Here is an 8409-nt window from a genome sequence, read left to right on the forward strand (position 1 = left end):
GTTACGAGAGCCCAATTAACTGCTTCCAAACGTCTAACATCCATAGAGGCTAAACAGGCTGCTAAGGGTATAGTCTTGGCTCCATGATTAGTTAGATGTGCCTGCTGTGATTGCTAAAGGACTCTCCTTGTTTTACAGGCTAAAAAAGGTTCGATCCCACTTGTTCTCCAAAAACGCTTTTAAAACTTAATAGATTGAAGTTAAATTTCTCAAGAGCCAATACTATAAATAATGAGAGGATTAGATAAAAAGAAATAGAGATAGTCACGATAAATAATGATTTTGAGTAAAAATATTTTTATCTTAAAAAAATAATTTTTTATTTTTACAATAAAAAAAAATATTTTTGCTACTGTTTAAAAATAAATTATTTTTTAAAATAAATTTAATTAAATATTTTATTTTTTTTAATAAATATTTTTAAAAAAATAAATAGTTTCTTTCTTCTCAAAAACTTGGTCTAACACTCAGTCTGGGCTTTTAGTTTATTAGCAATCATTGAACCACTCATCTACATTCGAATAGAGGTTCAACCTCTTTCCAAATATTGTTGCCATACCCTCGAAGTAATATCTAGCGGACATCCAACCTACAACTACGCACACGGTGGATGCACCTCCATAATGACCTTTATTTCAAAAAAAATAATAAAAAGCTCTCTCTTTTAGACAAGAATCTCTCACGTTGGGCTACCAAACAACAGGCAATATTGCTCTCGGGTCAGCACAGCTGGTTAGTCATGAATATATACTTTAGAAGAAGTATCTTCAGGACTTACCGTGATGCTTCTTTATATTTATGTATTAGGCATCTAAATGGCCACACATCTTTGCTTAGACTTAGAGATCACTTGTTTGAGACTCAAAGAAAAAAAAAAAAAAAAAAAAGGACGGAGAGATCATCTTCAAGACTTCGAGCTGTTGGAATTTCTCTATAAAATTTCAGGATTAGTGAGAAAAAAAAAAATCTCAAACTACATAAAAATAAAAAAAAATTCATCCAGTACTCCCACCGCGCTCACATCATAGATGGTGGGGTGGGGAAACATTTATGCGGATGCTCTTCTCTTCACCCCAGTCGCTTTGGAACCCGAAAGAAAAGACGTCGAGGCGATGCCTCAAGAAACCAGCTCTCCTAGCACGGGTTCCACAGGAACAGTAACCGACCTACTCATGAAATGACCAAAATGTCCTTCCACGGGGACACTTTCCGCTGCTACAAGTTGGTCTTCCTCTCGCCCTTTTTCTCTCGCCGCTGCCGTCGCCTCGAGGCGCTCGTCGCCTGCGACGGGCGGCCCTCTGCGTTCGGCCGCTCTTGTGGCTGCCGTCGCGGAGCTCTTCCTCCTTAAGATGGTCCGAAGGCTCGATGCCCGAGGAATTGGCCGCCGAGGCCATCCTCCTTGGCTCTTCTGGCCTCGGCGCTCTGATGAGCCTCCGAGATGCCCGTGGCCAAGACGGTAGGCTGCCGTGCCTTCCTCCGCTATCTCTGTCGTCGTTGGCTCTTCCCGCCTCCATGCCTCCATGCCCTAATAAGACCTATGGCTCCGTCTACTGCCATCACCGTCTTCGTTGGCTCTTCCCGCCTCCATGCCTTGATGAGCATCCGAGACGCCCATGGCCGTGTCGGCTGGCCGCCGTTCCATCCACCGCCATTTCCATGGCCCCGGCCGCTCTGATGACGCTACCATGGCCCTGTCGTTTGCCTGCCATGCCCTCCGCTGCCATCGCCATCGTCGTTGGCTCTTCTGGCCCGGAGGGTAATGACCAATGAGCATTCGAGACACCCATGGCCAGATCGGTTGGCTTTCATGCTCTCCGCCGCGATCGCCATCATCGTTGGTTCTTTTCGCCCGGTGCCCTAAGGAGCATCCAAGATGCCCATGGCCATGTCGGTTGGCTGGCATGCCCTCCGCCGGCGTGACCGCCGCATCGTTGTTTCTTCCGGCTCCATGGCTCTAATGAAATGAGCATCTGATGTGCCCATGGTCGCGTTGATTGGCCTGCCATCCTTTAGGCCTTTTGGTGATTTCCTCCAGCCGGCGCCCTTATGAACCTGCTCCAATCCGACTCAATGGCCGCATCCCCTCATCACCCTGATGGTCTTCCAAGACCGGATCGCCGCATCTGGTGGCTGCCGTTCCCTCCGCCGCTGTCGCTGTCTTCGCACAGCTCCTCTGGCCGCAGTGCCCTGATGAGCGTTCAAGACCCCACGGCTGCATCGACCGGTTGCTTCCCTCTGCCGCCATCGCTGTCTTTGCGGAGCTCTTCTGGCCTTAGTGCCCTTATGAGCTTCCAAGATCCCATGGCCGTGCTTTGCCCGCGGCCTCTCCCTCAGGCACCATTGCAGCGTTGCTCTCTTCCGGCCCAGCGCCCTGAGGATGAACTTCTCCGGCCCGAAGCTCTTCCTGCGCGGTGCCTTGATGATGAGCTTTGAAGGCTGCAATGGCTGCTATCCCTGCCTTAATCTACATAGCTGGTCCTCCCAAGAGCCTGATCTCCAGCCCTAACCCTAGAAGACAAGGTCAGTCGTCCCGAGTCTCCTCCACATCACTTCCTGGTTTCTCTCAGCGAGAGCTCAGAGTGGTTAGGCTTCCACATGGAGAGCCTGAGGCAAGACGACTTGGTTTGTCTCATATGAAGGGGCCCTGTTAGAATTTTTTGGAGGTGAGTTCCCACCCTCTGCTGAATTGTTAGGGTTTGAGTCCTTATCTTTTTTATTAGATCCGGGAGTTATATTATCTTGATCTGTTTGTGGAGCTGCTTGTGTTGGCTTTTATTTAACTTTCGCTTCTGTTCTTGATCCACGGAAATTTATCTTTTCCAATGCCTATGTAAATTTTGTTATTTTTTTCCTGTTTTCATCATCTTAATTTTTCTTTATTCTTATATCGATATAATCTTTGTTACGCCTACTGCTCTCCTGCTTGTGTTGTTGAATTTCATTATGTAATGCCTTGAGATTGTGTTGTTGGGTGGATAATAGTTTATCGTCTTTTCTTTCATCTCAATATTTTCAGAATATAGGGGATGCCAGAGTGCTGATGTTTCTATTATTGTTGTCGGTGTCTTATTCTCTTTTCCTTTTCTTTTCTTCTTCCCTTTTTTTTGAAGGGGAGGAGAGGTTGGTTCTTTCGATTTGTTAGCAGCTGCTAATTGAATATGGACTGTAGGTTTCCTCGAGGCTGCATGGTATTTAATAATGACAAATATTCTAGACCTTCTAGGCTTTGTGGCATTCTTCCTTATTTGTAAAATTGTGGTGCTTAAGATGTGGCATCATAGCACAGATTTTTGATTTTAATCTAGCAACCAGCTGTAAATTCTGCTTTGTCTTTTTGGAGAGCTTTCTTGATTCCAGAGTTATGGCCTCACAGTTTGACATCAAAAGACTTAAAATAACAAATATTATGATGGTTGTTCCTGTATGATGATTGTTCGTGTACTGTGTGCAAATGATATGTTTATCGAGTGATGGGGTAATGCCATCGTGCCCTTGTTATTATGTGGTTGTGCATCATTAGTATGCAATCAGGTCTTATTATTGAGCAGGTGTGCTTTCATATGGCATTTATGTTGTGCATGCAACTGCAAAGCTAGCTAGTTTTAGCAAACATAGCTGTAGAGATAAGAAGTTTGAAGTAAATCTATACAGTGGCTTGATGGATAAATTTGACTGGTTTTGTTTTTGTGGCTTATGGAAAGTTTTTATCAATTGAAGGCTTGTGATTAAGGATAACTATCAATTCTCTAGAAAAAATTTCTCAAATGTGGATATGTAGTTATTGGCATGGTCACTGGAGATCATCTTGCATGTGCTCTTAAGTGTCTCTCTGGAAACTCATTGAGGTCCCAAAGAGGTGGGAATGACATGGAAAACTATGTGGAGACCATGGAAAACTGTCTATGAACAGACAGAACAATGAAATTGATGGTAACTTTTCACCAAGTTGTTCCTCCATTGTCTCCCTGTTATTTTTGTGTACTTTTATCTCATTCAGCTGGAAGTATTTTCTTCATACTGGTTCTGCCCGTCTTCTTGTTGGTCATTTTCAGTTGTGAATTTGAATCTCTATGGTGGTTGAAATGACAGGAAATTCATATGGGGCTTCAGGAAAAAAAATATGCGGCTGCAGTCAGTACTTTTCCTGTTATGCAATCATTTTGATGGCAAAGGCATTCTCCTCAACTCCTCTGAAATTTAGGTTAATTTTTAGATGATACTGTATTTCTTTTAGAAATTTAGAGAATAAGCCCTACGACATAGTGCATTTGCTCTGGCCATGCTTCTCTTGTTGTTGGATATATGATTTCGTAAACTCGTAGGTTGATAGTTTTTGTTAAGCTTGTGACCATCATTGTCAAAATTCAGAAGTAAAAACTAACATTAAAAAGATTAGGTTGTTGCCCTTAACCATGTAATATGGCCCAGGTATCTTTTGTTTTTTAGTTTCACATGTTGTTTGTTGTTTGATTCTCGCTTTTATGTTCATTAGACATTTATTTAGCTTTTGGGTGGCATTTGATGTTTTGTTACTGCATGCCAGTAATGTGTCTCATTTGCATGCACTTGAAGCTTGTGTTCATTACTGTCATTGCAATATGTTCTACATTTGTGAAGATCAATTCTCGGTTCTTTTCCCTATTGATTGGTTGCTTTTTATGTCACAGTCATGTTGAGGAACTCCATAGTTTGGGACCATCTGAATGTATGGATCTATTCACTGAAGTCAATTTTTAATTCACGGCTTTAAATTGCATATGACATGAAGGAATTTTTTTTTTCCCCTACTTATGTAACGTACATATATACAAACTCATACATATGTTCATGTACTCAGGCATACTTGTTTATTCATGAAATTGAAATAATATGTATAATTCCTGTGGATATCCATATGCAAATATTAGATATAAAATATTCTGGCAAAGCACAAATTTTGAGAAATGTTGAATTACTTTTGTCTGTGTGCGTGTTTTTTTTTTCTTTTTAATCCAACGCTCTTATGATTTTAAGATAAGTGTTGAATTCTTATAATGAAGCAACTAGTGAAGGTTAATGTTAGTATTAGCAACATGTTATGTACATGAAATAGAAGATTCGAGCAAGGTTTTCTGTGGATGGATGTTCACAGGCTGTATTTTGTTGAATTAGCAAAAACAAGCAGTTTTGGAGGTACCATTGTGGATCTGGTTGCAGGAGTTGAAAGTAAAACGGGAAACAAGAATGACGCCTAGGTTTTTGTTTTTAAATGTAATACTTTTGGTAGTTTCAAAGATTACCCTTCATACATGAATTTCTGAAATATAAATCTCATAGACTTAATAAACCGAGAAGGAGACGTTTGTTTAAGATGTGGATTGGAAGTGTTAGGGAACTAATTAGAGAGTGGAGTGTGATAGACTGAGTAGATGGTTTTGCTATTTACCTGTCTATAAACTACTGTAGCCCTTCAATTAGAACTTTGGAGCAAGGGTGAAGAGTAAAAGATATTCTGGATGACTGAGACTCGAGTAGTTTGTTTTAGAGTTGTATAATCGTTTTTTTTTAAAAAAAATTATGTCATAGGAAGTGGATATATGGGCCGAAGTATCTGGTGGCGGTGCTACCGTTATCAGAGATGTGGAAGTAAATGTCAAGTATGTATTAAACATGATCTTGTTAGTGACTGGCTATATCTTTAGAAGGATGATTTGCGGTTGCTTGTCGGTTCAGGTTTACCAGGAAGTAATTGAAAAGCTAATTCAGACAAGGATGATCGGGAATCACCAGAAAAATTTTTGGGCTTTGAGAATGGTACGGCGTTCCACCTGATTGTTCGCCGATCTGGCAGGCAGTATGCTTTCAAAAATGTTTGTAGGAATTATTCTTTGTAGAACACATTATGACAAAAGGGTCCTACGCCGGTATTTACGTTAAGCTACGTTTGCGGAAATGTTTTGTGTGAAATGACTACTATATTACAGCAGCCAATCTTGAGCTCTGCAGACAAAAGCCTAGTTTATAGGCTGGCTTGAAGCCTTTTCTTCTATTGTTTTTAGCTGTAGTAGGTCTATATATGTGTGAATGTGTAGTAGATGAATTAGCGACATTTGATATATGTGCATGAAATACTCCCTTCTCAAAGACTGTATCTTGAACATTATTTCTGGTGCACGTTAAATTTTCTTTTGTTTTATGCTACTAGTGACGATTAGATTTGTAATTTTGATAGTAAATAGATTTATCATCTCCATTATTGCTGGTCATTTTTTTCTCCTTTCCACATATGCCATTTAAATAGTTTGCAAATGTGAAAATTGAAAGTACCGTATACTACGCATTTTTTGCAGGTGGCTTTTTTTATATTATTTTTTTGGTAAACATACAGGTGGCGTTAATGAATGTGAACTTACGGAGAGATGACGGTGTATCATTGCAGCGGAGATGCCAAGGTGTTTTGCAGTGTCTTGCGCTGGGTAAGGGAGTTGACTGTCCTGTGCGCACAGGACCTGAGTCCTCCGCAGCTTAAAAACCAGCTGTTCTGACTTGTCCTTTGCGAGATGTCGTACATGTCTTGAGGAGCCGTCCGTAAGGTTGGTGCTACCAGCACCACAATACCAAGAAGTCCTTTGTTCTGTAACTATTAAAAGAGAAGGCAATTTGTCGTGACAGCGGAGATGCCTCTTGTTCTGCAATAGTGTCGTGCATTGGATAAACTGTCTAATGTCTTCTGTGAAAACTGATGGTGTTATAGCTTTTGCGAAATTTCCGTCCGAAATAATTTTGTCGGCCATGAAGACGCAAGGACATGAATTTGTCAAAACTATATGCAACTGAGGATGACGTGCCATGAGGCGGATTCCCGAGTGCTTTACTTAATTAATTTAAAAAAATTATTTATAAAAATAATTTAATTTTTAATTTCTTTATTAAAATGATGCAAATAGAATAAAATATTATATAAAATGGTATTTTTTTTATGTCCACGTCGTCACCTCATTCTACTTATTTTTTTACGTAGATGAAAAAAAAAAATCGTTAAATCAAATAATATTTTTTAAAACGTCATGAAAAATTATAATTTTAATAAAAATTATAATTTTAAATTTATAAAAAATAAAATTTTTAATTTTAATTAAAATAAAAATTTTAAGTATCTTAGTTTTAAATTATTTTTTTAAAAAAATTAATAAAATAATAACATAAAAAATTAAAAAAATTATAATTACAATTTTAAATTTTTAAAAAATAAAAATTTTAATTTTAATTCAAATAAAAATTATCATTTCATATTTTAATTTTTTTTAATTAATTTTTTAAAAAAAGTATCATAAAAGAAGGAAAAAAAGAGAAAAAAATAAAAATTATAATTTTGAATCAATTTTTTTTAAAAAAATTAATTTTAATTTAAATAAAAAATATCATTTTAAATTATTTTTTCTATTTAAAATTAATTTTTTTAAAAAATATTTGAAAAAAAAATTAAAAATTAAAAAAATAAAAAATATCATAAAAAATGAGAAAAAAATAAAAATTATAATTTTGAATGAATTTTAAAAAATAAAATTTTAATTTTAATTTAAATAAAAAACATCATTTTAAATTATTTTTTATTTAAAATTAATTTTTTAAAAAAAATATTTTTAAAAATTTAAAAAATATTATAAAAATGAAAAAATGAAAAAGAAATGAGAAAAAAATAAAAATTATAATTTTGAATTTAAAAAATAAAAATTTTAATTTTAATTAAAATAAAAAAATATCATTTCAAATTATTTTTTTCATTTCAAATTATTTTTTTTTTAAAAATATGTCAAAAAAATAAAAAAAATAAAAAGTGTCATGAAAAAGTAAAAAATTAAAAAAAATAGAAAAAATAAAAATTATAATTTTAAATTTAAAAAAAAATAAAATTTTTAATTTTAATTAAAATAAAAAATATCATTTCAAATTATTTTCTTCATTTCAAATTAATTTTTTTAAAAAATATTTCAAACAAAGAAGAAAAAAATGAGAAAAAAAATTATAATTTTAAAATTTAAAAAATAAAAATTTTAATTTTAATTTAAATAAAAATATAATTTTAAATTATTTTTTTCATTTAAAATTTTTTTTTTTAAAAAAATTCTTAAAAAATTAAAAACATAAAAAATATCGTAAAAAAGAAAAAATGAGAAAGAAACGAGAAAAAATAAAAATTATAATTTTAAATTTTAAAAAATTAAAATTTTAATTTTAATTCAAATAAAAAATATCATTTCAAATTATTTTTTATTTTAAATTAATTAATTATTTTTTTTCATACCGCACTGTATGTAGCTGTTTGTGCCCGTACCAGATTGAGATGTATCAGTGCGGTCCGATTCATCTCATATATCGGTTTGAACTTTGATGGTTCCCCACCAACTTCTCTGATTTAACTTATTTTTA

The 8409-nt window shown here is 35.4% G+C and overlaps 1 long non-coding RNA gene across 1 annotated transcript; it reads left to right on the forward strand.

Annotated features, from left to right (window-relative positions):
* The first annotated feature begins 922 nt into the window (after nucleotides 1–922).
* Nucleotides 923–6760, forward strand: LOC140857904 (uncharacterized). Its single transcript, XR_012141352.1, has 2 exons — nucleotides 923–2663; nucleotides 6368–6760. It is a non-coding gene; the product is annotated as an uncharacterized lncRNA (long non-coding RNA).
* The last annotated feature ends 1649 nt before the right edge of the window (nucleotides 6761–8409 follow it).

Source organism: Elaeis guineensis, chromosome 5 (assembly GCF_000442705.2).
Source record: "Elaeis guineensis isolate ETL-2024a chromosome 5, EG11, whole genome shotgun sequence".
Classification (NCBI taxonomy): Eukaryota; Viridiplantae; Streptophyta; class Magnoliopsida; order Arecales; family Arecaceae; genus Elaeis; species Elaeis guineensis.